The sequence below is a fragment of the Urocitellus parryii genome, chromosome 7 (assembly GCF_045843805.1).
Source record: "Urocitellus parryii isolate mUroPar1 chromosome 7, mUroPar1.hap1, whole genome shotgun sequence".
Taxonomy (NCBI): Eukaryota; Metazoa; Chordata; class Mammalia; order Rodentia; family Sciuridae; genus Urocitellus; species Urocitellus parryii.
The window spans coordinates 28,683,920-28,696,054 of NC_135537.1; the positions used below are offsets into that span (position 1 = coordinate 28,683,920).

General features: G+C 36.1%; 1 protein-coding gene across 1 annotated transcript in view; it reads right to left on the minus strand.

The window, feature by feature from the left end:
• Positions 1-8,735: 8,735 nt before the first annotated feature.
• Pkhd1l1 (PKHD1 like 1) overlaps positions 8,736-12,135 on the minus strand; it is a 142,378-nt gene continuing 138,978 nt past the window's right edge. The window contains exon 78 of the mRNA XM_026384545.2: positions 8,736-8,814. The gene's annotated coding sequence lies outside the window, so the exon portion shown is untranslated. The remainder of the gene's footprint in view (positions 8,815-12,135) is intronic.

Here is a 12,135-nt window from a genome sequence, read left to right on the forward strand (position 1 = left end):
TGGTGCTGATTCCTATATGGTCAACTGACCCTGCCTAGGAGGTTGGAGCAGACCTTGAAAACACAGTTCTGTGCTTACAGATTTTCCTCAGACCCAGTTCCCTGGCTCTTCACCAAAGGTGTGTTTTTTTTTTTTTTTTTTTTTCCCCTCTGCTCAAGCACAATTCAGACCTGCTATTCTGACTTGGACTTTAATGGGTTTTTATTAATGAGCAGCTGTTCATGATTGAATACAGATCATAAAGTCATTTTTTTGATCAAGCAAAATAAAACCTTGCAGCTCATTAGAGTGATGGCTTTGAACAGATACATTTGAAAGTATAGAATTTTCTTATGATAATTTTAATGGATAAGTTTTATTGCTCTTTCTGCTAGAGAAATGTCCTTGCTTTCAAAATAATAAACTTTAATATTCTGGAAAATTGTATGATTTTTTTTATATTGAAAATCACCATTTAATAGTTAAAGTCAGTTGCTTAATAAAGAAACAAGTCTGAAGAAGCCTTTTAATTTCTGTGCCACTAAATGAAAATTAACTTTCCATGAAACATTTAAGTAAATATTTTCCATCATAATTGTTACCACAATCAGTAGTTTTTATTGCTTAGTACAGGACCCAAGATTTAAGAAAAAAATGAGAGTTAACTAGTTCCTTCAAAAGGGACCTGCATTGAAATGGGGGAAAAATGCACTTTTTTTTTTAACTAGAAAAGTATTCAAATTAAAATATGGATGAATTCTCTTTCTATGTCCAGTAGTGAGATTCAGAAATGGAATACTACTTGGCTAATGTCCATATTGTTAAAAGAGCTATCATATAGTTCAGCTATATTATGATTTAAGTAGATTTGATATGAACAAGATCTGCAGTCTAAGACCTTTTATTATTTTTATTATTTCTAAGAATAATATTTTTATTATTTCTAAGAATAAATGTGTTGAAATAATATAATCCATATTGTATATGAGTTGAAAATTTAAAACAATACTGAACTAACAATGGAAGACTCATCCCTTCAGCTTCACAATATGGTGGTCATTTCGACTGTGACCTTGAACAAGTTTGACTCAGTCTTCTCATGGGCAAAATTAGGTTAATAATTCCTTACATGTGGATTTATTTTGCAAATTGAATGTCATAAGTATTGGAATTGTGTTGGAAACATAGTGATAAAATCAGTGAAAGCTTCCAGGTATACAGGTTTATCATCTTCAAGTCCAGTAGAATCCTCTGGAGCTTATAAAAAGAAATGGTGCTTTCAAGAAAAATACAAGTAAATTTTCCTTCATCATCAACCAATAAAAGACATGTTTGTCAATAGCTCATTAAAAAAGGGAAAAGAAGAGTAAGCTTTGAAGCTGTAGCCAGAAATCAACCCTCTCCCCTTGGCCTCCTCCCACTCCTTTGACTTAAAAGTCATAGGATTGAAAAGAAGCTGTTAGGGACTACAGCATTACAACACTTCCCTCTCTTCAGGCTTCTCTCACCATTCATAAGATATTTTTCTCATAAAAGCATTTACTGCCAAATTTTGTCTGTTCTTTCCGTGTTCATTATTTCAGCACATCCAGATTATCATAATGATCCCTAACTAGAGTTGTATATTATTTTTTCATTCATCATTTCATTCAAGTCATTTCAGTGCTTTGTTGTCCAATTACTCTAAATAATTTCTAAGTACAGCCTTCTTTATGGTAATTTTTCTGTTCAAGATTTGTTCACCACTGTTCATCAATTCATCACTTAGGAGGATGTGTCTTGATGGTTGTTCTTTTTAAGTCAGAATTCCTTCCTTCCTTCCTCCCTCCCTCCCTCCCTTCCATCCTTCCTTCCTTCCCTGGGATTGAATCCAGGGATGCTTAACCACTGAGCGACATCCCCAGCACTTTTACTTTTTATTTTGAGACAGGTTCACACTGAGTTGCTGAAGCTGACTTTGAACTTACGATCCTCCTGCCTCAGCCTCTGGAGCTGCTGGGATTTCAGGCATGTGCCACCATGCCCGGCAGTCTTAACGTATTTCTAACAGTTGTTTTCGAATCTTCCTTAGGCCACTTCTGACCACTGAAAATAACAAACATATCAACAATTCTTGTAAAGAATTGTCTATATATACTGTACATCTTGTTTGTCTATATATACTGTACAACTAGTACAATGAAAACTATTCATCTCCTTATAGTATTTCTTGCTGTAGTTCTTATTTGAAATTATATCCTTTATAAGTGAGAATTAAATTCATGTTATAATCATACAAGAAATTTTTAGTGTAAAAACTTTATTTATTTTCCTTCTTTCTAAGGAGAATTTATATATATGAAGGATCATCTGCCTGAATACATAAAGAAAAATAAAATGAAAATACTCTTTTCACATAGCCAGCATACTCATAAATATCTTACCCCAAAAGATTTTGTTTTCTGCTCATAGGCCCAGAGCCCATTACTATAGCAACCATTACTAGTTGGTCTATAACTGGGTGTGAATTTTATACACTGTTATTTGAAACATAAAGGCTGTTAAGTCAAGATAAAGTACAATTTCTGTAATATTTTGTATTTATTTATTTCAAAAATCTGGTGGGGGAAGGTTTCATCATTTATTCATGTAAACAATTTATTTAACACTTATAGGCACACTGTGTGCATGCTTTTTAAAGAAGTCAGAGGAACAAATAGACTTTCACCTTAAGAAACTTCCCTGGTAAAGTTGGCATTCATGAGTAAACAGCATTCCTGGAAGTACAGTATATCCATGAGGATTTTAGAATCATCAAATCACTTTAATTCAAGTGCTGTATCAGGACCTGTGATTAAGGTGGTGGCAAGAGGAATGTAGCTGGTCAGATGACCACAGGTATTCAAGTGCTTACTGTAATCCCCACGGCAGGCCTTTCTTTTTTGGTCTTACCTAATGGAGAGGGGAAGTTGGAATAAATAAATATTAGTGTTTCTTTGTCTGGAGATTGGATACTCCTTGCCAGTGGTGCCACTTTGAGGAAGCTGAAAATGCCCACTGACAAGAGTAGAAAAAAGGTTGTGACCTTTTAGCTGTTCTGGATAGGTGCTTCTGCCCTCAAACCTAATGGATTCAAGCAAGGTTTAAGCATTTCCATATGGAGGGTACAAGTATGTGGCTATTTTAATTTTTTTTTTTTTTTTGGTCCTGACACTGTCCCTGCCTACCTACTCCACCTGCATAAGAAATCTCCCTGCTATCTTGCTCTTTTCAAATTTTGCCATGTCAGACATCTGATTAAACCAGGAGATACATGGATTAAAATTAGTATCCCCACCAAGTATCCATGAGGCCCTAAAAGAGCAAGTGCTGGTAGAGTGCACCTCAATGTCAGGTGCCCAGACTTCTTCCAGCTGAATTTTCTGCTCCCTTTCCCTCAAGGGCTGGTCTTTGTCCTTCTGGTCCAAGGAGGCATCATACCTGCTCAGTGCAGCAGGAAAAACTAGAAGTGATGAAGACGGGGGCAAAGGGATGCATACTAGCCATGTTTTAAGAAAAGTTTCTGGAATATGCCACAAGAACATTTCTGTTTTGATACCCCCACAGCACAGAAGTTGCACAGAAAAAGCTGGGAAGTAGTCTTTGTTTTAGGTGGCCAACGATTCTAACTAGCACTCACATAGTGCTATGACACCCTAGGCACTATTCCAGTGTAATAAGAAGCTTAATGATTTATTGGGCTAAGGATTAACATGACATAGGTAACATTATGGTAATAAAAACCACAAGAGTGGCTATCATTTACTGAAAGCTTACCACCTGTTGAGCTCTACATTATGTACCATACATATGATATCATCAGTTCTGAAACACTACACCACAAGATGAATATTTTCAGGATCTTATTGGTGATGAAATCAAGAATAACGAAAACTAAGAACTTGCCTGAGAGCATAGAAATGGTAAATTATAAACCTCAAATGTGAACAGGAATTTGGACAGAAACATATTTTACTAAAAACTCTCTTTACAATGAAACACTCTTCCATGCTTGAAAAATGATAGGCAATTAAAACTTGGAACCTAGGGTTCTGGAGTTAGATTGCCTATGTTTGAATCTCTGCTTTATCATCAGTAACTCTGTGAACTTGGGCATTTTTCTTAATCTTTTTGGTTTTGAGTATCCTTGTCTGGAAAAAGGGTGATAATGTTATAGAGTTATTTTAAGGAGAGTCATGTAGAACACTCAACATCTCATATGGCCCTTAGTAAGCATGTGGTCAATTTCCATTTCATCAATAGTATTGTTAGAACTGGTAGGAGGATTACAGTACTTTTTGCAGTAAAAAGAATAGTTAAAAGCAGATGGGCCATTTAGAAGTCATGGCACTAATTAGAAGAGGAAGGAGCTTAGGAAAAAGGGGAGATAGTAGTATAAGATATAAACATTTTACTTGCCATGAGAAATACAGGAAAGTATTCTCATTACTTTCCCATTCTTTGTTCCTTACATTGACCAAAACTGAAACATCATATTTACTTTGCCAATTTTTCAAGTCCTGGAAAGATCAATACTGAGTAGGAAAAATTAGAGATTAACTGGGCGGTAACCTAGTAAGTAGGGAAGTGGTTGGAGGAGGTGGTTCATTGGAGGTGTGCATGGGGGGTATGTATTTTGTCCCTGGTGACGAATGCTCTGTCTGCTTCATGATGGCCTGTCCTGAGCTGCCTTCCTCTACCACACTCTTCCACCATGATGTTCTATCTCACCTTGAGCCCAGAGGAATGGAGTCAGTTACCGATGATCTGAGACCTCTAAAACCATGAGCCCCAAATAAACTTTCTTTTCTATGTTGTTCTTATCAGGTCTTTTGGTCTTATCAGTGAAAAAGCTGACTAAAACAACATCTATGTGGCTCAAGCGGTAGCCTGCTCGCCTGGCATGCATGTGGCCCGGGTTCGATCCTCAGCATCACATACAAACAAAGATGTTGTGTCCGCCAAAAACTAAAAAATAAACAAATAAATAAATATTAAAAAATTCTCTCACTCTCTCTTTAAAAAAAAAACTAAAACAACATCTAATATGAATAAGCTGGGTGGGAAAACACAGCAAGGCCTGTCTTGTCTGTTCAGAGCCTTTTGGCCTCTCTGTGCAGGATTTCTCCCTCAAGTATGGGACAGGACCCCTTCTGAAGTGGGAGTCTTATCATCTCCCAAGCAAGGTGGAGAAGATTAGAAATGGTAGGAAAATTATATTTTATGTGGTCTGTCTTAGGGAAGGATTATGAGCCAGGAACTGTAGATGAAAACCAATATATACACATATATATTATAATAGCATAAGTACTAGCATACCAGAGGATTTTTATGACTTGTTTAGCAGCTAAATAGCCACTTCTTAAATTAACAAGTATTTTAAGAATTTAAACATTAATTTCCTAAAAATGTCAGATAAATAGTCAAAAGTAAATAATTTAAAAGTTAATAATAATAGTTATTATTATTATAAAATAAGTGGCCATCAAATGAATGAAGGCTATGGGAAACCATATTGCCCATGGGTCCCTAATAATTCAGCCATTTTCAAAAGTAGTAGTTGAAAAAGCAATTTATCTAGTATAAAGCATCATGGGTATGTACTATGATAATTCCAGAAAGTTCTTAAAAAGTAGACAGTTGTAAACATTTAAATCAGAAACTTTTTAACAAAGTCTGGCCAAGTAGCAAATTTTTAGAAATTCCTTTTGTTGCCAAATATATTAGAAAAATTGCCTTATTTAAAAATCTGCAGAAAATTTTTGACTAAAAACTTCCAACAGATTAAAACTGTTAGGTAAGGCAAGAGTGCAGATGGTGCCAATTTTGTGGTTTTCACAGTGTTCTGATGTGAAAGACATTTTTGTATCTTTTCCAGAACCCAAATGTAGGAATTTGTTCCATCAATGCTAAAATTGCAGTTCTTGGAATTTAATTTCCTAACAGACAGGCAGCATCATGGAACGAAAAATAAACCTGATTTGCACTGGAAAACTTGATTTTTATATCTTAGCATAGAGTAGGGTGTGTTGATTCTCTCTCCTCCCCATTTAGGAACAGAAGGTTTTCACCCCATTAAGGTAGGAATTGAGTAGAATATGAAAGTTCTGAATTATTTGATGGTATATGATCCAGTATTGAGTATCAGTCCTTCCTGGACATGGCAATGTCCCTCATGAAGAGGCTTTCATGTGTTCTCCAAAGACCTCATTGTCAGGGACCTCTTACCTGTAGTTTCCTTAAAATTTTGACTATTTCTATTACAGCTGCTTGGTTGAACTTTTTCTATTGCTCCTAGGCATCTAGTAGCCCCCTCCCAGTTTCCTTTTCCTGCAATTTGCTTCCCTTCTAGGCAGCAGTCCTGGAAAAGATTTAAAGCTTCCCTATTGCTTGAAATTAATCAATCTCATTCTCTCTCTCTCTCTCTCTCTCTCTCTCTCTCTCTCTCTCTCTCCTCATGCCCCCTCCTACATACACACACACATACACGCACACATGCATGCGTGCACCCATGCATCTGAGTACATAGGATGTGCTATATTGAGGGATGCTATGGTATTTCTTCCTAAATTGCAGCCCTAGAGTTGGCTGCCACCCCCTAGGTCAGCTATGACTCAGACACCAGTCCATTGTGTGCCTCAAACCTGAGGGAACACCTATTAAGCCTTTTGTGAGCTGAAGGAAAATTCTTTCTTGACTTGGCATTCCATGTTAATACACTAACTCCTTCCCTTTGAAAAGGGGATGTTTAGCACAGCCATCTCCAAAGGACTGTTCTTCAAAATTCTTCCTTCATCTTCCACTCTTTCAGGCTAACTTCTTGAAAAACTGCTATGACTTTGTTTGGTATCCTCTTTGTACTTTTTCTAAGCCAAACTTCAATTTAAATATCTGGTTAAAACTGTATTCCTGTGACCCACAAAAACCCAAGCTCCTCAGACACATGGACTGAAGGCCACTGCCCTCACTCCAGCCTTATGTCTTGCCTCTCCATTTGTCCACATTTGGTATTCTCACAATGTCCAGCTGCTTGTTTAATTCCCCATACCCCATGCTTCATTCAGCCAATAAACAGCCAATGAGCATTCACTGGGGCTAAACATCTTGAGAGATGGCAGAGGAAAATGCTGAGTAAAGGAGCGTCCCCACCTGTGAGGTACTTAACACCTAGTGATCTTTCCGCCTTCTCTCTTGACACTAAACCTTCTCCTGACTCCTTTTGTAATCCTATGTTTCATTTCTCAACACTCCTCTAGGCATCATCTTCTGGAAGCTGTCCCTCATTCATCTGTATCCTAACAGGATGCCCCTTCCCTCCAGAAAAGTGCCCCTCTTCTCCACTAGAACATCTATCTAGCACTAGGCATCTATCTCCCATAGACCACACTGTATTGAAATGATTTGTTTCTACTATTTCCCCATCTACCCTGTAAACTTTTGGATGGACAGTGTAGTCTTCCCCCTTTTTAGAAAGCCTAGTACCTAGCAGAATGCTAAATAACTGTAACTGAATGAAGTGCCAAATATATATAAAAGCATTTGGATTTATTAACTGGTAGATATATATATATATATATATATATATATATATATATATATATATATATATATATTTTAAACTAAGCAAAACTAACAGTGACCTGAGGTGAATATACTAGGAGATGTTTACAGAAGACAAAAAAATGGACTCTATTGAATTTTCTCAGCTGTCCCAAAGCTTGTTGACTATCACTTGCTAGAAAGTAACTTGTGAGTACTATTTGTACCTGCCCTAGACACGTCTACAATGCCTTCATTAGGAATTCTGCTAAATTAAGATTCTCCTTAGAATTTTCTGAGTTACTTAGCTTTTGCTTAACTTAGCTAAGTCAATCTGTGGCTTTTCTGCATTCCCATTTTTAACCTCTTGAAAATAAGGTTGTTCTATTCTCTTGTTGTCTAGGGTTAAGGGAGGTCCCACTCTTAGTTGTGACACATTTTTTTGCAATGCTGGAGATTGAACCCAGGGCCTTGGCATATGCTAGATAAGCACTTTGCCTCTGAGCTATACTTCCAGCCCTGCAAGTGACACTTTGAGTAGGAGAAGGGGTGAACTTGATCTTTTTCAAAAGCTTGGTCCAGAGGTACCCAGAAAAGTCTTCTTAGAATACTGGCCAGGGTTTGGTAAACTCAGAAATCTAAATAGTCTAAAATTCCTGGATTGCCATGGATCTGGAAGGCAATAACTCTAAGAAAGCTCTAAAATAATCTCCTCTCTCCAAAATGCTCAGAAATCAGAATGACAGATTGTTGGAAATCAGAGCCTCATGATGGATGGAGAAAATCAGATGCCCCCTACATATAAAATTTCATATATAAAAAATATGTAACTTTTACATATATGCATAGTGTGTGTGTATGTGTGTGTGTGTGTGCATGTGTGTGTAGAAAGAGAGAGAAACTCAGAATGTTTCCAACTTGATCTAAAGAGCTTCATTAGGAACCTTAAATAGCTCTCAGCTATTTAAAGTATTCTATGATTTGTTGGTACAATAACTTGGAAATGGCATATCTGCTTCCAAATCAGAGATTTCCGAAAGCTTTTTGAAATGAAATAAGAGCACACAAATATAAGGAATCAAAAGAAGTGTATATTTAGGAGAAATCTGATTTTTGTAATTAAAGCTATTCCATTTTATATATTATAAAAATACATTAGCATATGTTTTTGAAAATGTTATAGGCTTTTTCATGTTGTGCACCAAAATAGCTCATGAGCAAGCAATTCTTGTATTTTTGTTTTCAGCTTGTGCTTTGGAACACCACTATAGTTGCTTCCTGAAAAAAATGAAAACAATACAAAATAATTTTAAAAAGCAGTAATAACATACAATATGATTTAAACTGTTTGATTAATTTTAACTTTAAAATAGGTTGATGGGGTAAAAATAATGGCAAAAGTAACGTTCAAAAGTTAGTATTTCATCAGTATGGAGGTTCTTCAATAGACCAGGAATGGAAACAGTGTATGACATAGCTATACCACTCCTCAGTGTTTATCCTAAAAACTAAAATCATCACACTATAGCGATACATGCATACCCATGTTTGTAGCAATACAATTCACAATTGCCAAACTATGAAACCAGTCTAGGGGTCCATCAGTGAATGAATGACTAAAGAAATGTGGTATATATACACAATGGAATTTTATTCAGCCATAAATAAAAATGAAATTATGTCACTTGCAGGAAAATGGGTGAAATTTGAGACTATTATGTTAAGTAAAATAAGTCAAACTCAGAAGATCAAGGGTCATATGTTTTTTCATGTATATGGGAGCTAGAGAATAAAAAGGAAAAAGTAGAGAATCATGAAAATCAACGGATATCAGTAAAGTAGAGGAAAGAATTCAGGGCAGGGAAAGAGGGAAAAGGAAAGAAAAGAGAAATACTGGGGAATGATATTGGCCAAATTTTATTTTTATATCATGTGTATGTATGAATATATAACAACAAATCTCACTATTATATACAACTATAATGTAACAATAAAAAATATGGAAAAAATCACATTGTATAAAGATGTAGCATTTCAAGTTTTATCAATTTTATGCTAGAATTAATAATAATGCATATATATATATATATATATATATATTGTAGAAATGTAGAGAGAATTGTGGTACTTACTTTTTTTTAAGTCAAGCTTTGCCATTTTATTAGCAAAATGTCATGATTCAACCAATAGTATTGTTAAGTCAGAATGCAAAGTTATGAAATAACCCATCATTTCAATGCATTAAAGATGTTTAAGTAACTTTGTCTTAATTTAAAAATGGCTATGTATTTAGAAGGAAAGAAGTTAACTATTTTATTTGGAAAAAGTCCTGAAAAGACTCAGAAAGTTGGGCTGGGGCTGTGGCTCAGTGGTAGAGCACTTGCCCAGCACGTGCAAGGCTCTAGGTTCAATCCTCAGCACCGCATAAAAATAAATAAATAAAATAAAGGTATTGTGTCCAACTGCAACTAAACAAACTATTTACAAAAGACTCAGAAACTCTTATAATTTACTAATGATTTGAAAATAGAATTTTCTTATTTGGTAAACTACAAACATTGTCATGATCAAGCAGAATTAAAGTTAGTGAAGATAACTGGAAAGCAATGCATTTAATGAAGAAAGACAAAGTGCACTAGTATATATTAAGCAATACTTAACACATGTCACCAAGCAGACCTTGCATTTCAATGCTTTGAGGAGAAAAAAGAAAATGAATTTAAGCAATATCTGTTCTACTATTATAAAATGAAGAAGTGACCTTTTATTAGAATTCTGGAGACAAGAAAATGAGCATAAGTATAATTTATTGGTCATTTGCCTGTTTTCCCTCAGCTCCAGCTTTCTGACTGCACCCCTACCCTACCCTGCTCCCTGCCCCACCATGCTCTTCTGTTTTCAGCTATGAGAAGACAGTATGTGGTCTCTGCAAAACACACTTTTCCCTTGACAGCTGGATCCTAATTAGCTTCTGCCCTTAGAAGGGAAGCCAGGATTTTCTCCTTCTTCCTGGAGAAGAAGCCTGGAGCCCCTGTGGTTGGTTTCAACCTCCATTTTGTTTTGTTAAGACCCAAACCAGCCTTATTGCATGCCCTTATCCTGCCTCCCTTATATTTAAATTTAAAATCTAGCCTTGGCTTTTATTACTTGAAGTACTTCAGTGTCCCTCCTACTCTACCCCACGTCCTTCCTCAACCTTGTTAATATTTCTTATGTGAAGTTTTATTTCATTAATTGTTGGAAATTTTTCACTATGAAATCAACTGCAAACTGATTAACATCTGCCAATCAATATTCTTTACAATTTGCCTATACTACCCAACATTTCCCCCTAAGTCAGAGGTGAGGACTTGATGTTCTTTTAAGAGTTACAGTCAACTAAACCATATATTTAGTACTTATAACACGTAAAGCATGTGGTCTTCTAAATTCTCATAATTGAGTGACAAAGATAGGTTTGCATAAAAGTTTAATACAAGTACACTACAGGAAGGGCTATAATAAAGATAAAAACAGATACCTAAGGAGAGGGTAACTAAATATTTTGTAGAAAGGGAAAGGGTAAGGGAAACTTGCTAGTGAAAGTAAAGGTTGAGCAGAACCCAGAGGATGTTGGGAGAGGTAGACTGGACAAGCAGGACATAGCCCAGGCAGAGGGAACATGCAGAATGAAAAGAATCTTTTCTAGGAATGATTTGGAAAAAGAAGGCAGACTTCAAAACTGATTTTGGAGCTTTTGGTATTGATTTTGCATGTAGTGATGAATCTTTGAGGATTCGAGAGTACCATTATAGCTACATGATTTTTAATTTACCATTATAGTTACAGGATCTTGTGCTTATTTAGGAACCTAAATCCAACACCAATGTAGAAGACAGAATGAAAGTGTGGGGGATTATAAGCAAAGAATGCAGGAGACTGTTATAATAGGTAAAGTGAGAAGTAAAATCATAAGTCTAGCAGTGATTTTAAATGAGGATCAGAGATGAGCCACTTGGTTGGATATAGATGGCACTAAGACTACTTGAGGGGACGTGGAGCTTGTGGAAAGGGAAAAGTCTAAGAAGTATCAAACTGAAGGATCAGAAAAGATGGCATTGTCATTAACTGAGACAGAGTGGCAGGAGAAGAAATATGTTTGGTGGGGGAAAAAAGAGGAATTCATTGTGGAGCAGGTGTAGTTAAAGATGTCCTTTTTCACTCTCACTTCCTTCTTTACTTCTACCATAGTCCTATTCTTGAGTGCCTTTTTTCTCCCTCTCCAGATCTTTTAATTTTATACAACAGTACCAACTTTCATGTGTTACTGATGGAGTGACATTTACAATCTTCTGTAATCACTGTAGCCATTAGGGACCTTTCCCTCCTGCTAATCTCCCTAATATTCACTATCACTCTTTTCTACATATTGTACTGGCATCTGAATTCCACCATTCTCAGAACCTTATCCCATGTGATCCAGGCTAAGCTAATTAAATCCTGTGGCCGCAATGATAGGTTCAGTGTCCCAAGCATGTGTCCTAAGCCAGTTCAATGGCATAACTAGGGGATTTTTGCTGGATCTTTTGGAAAGAAGTTTGTTCTTTCTGCATTGGCTGC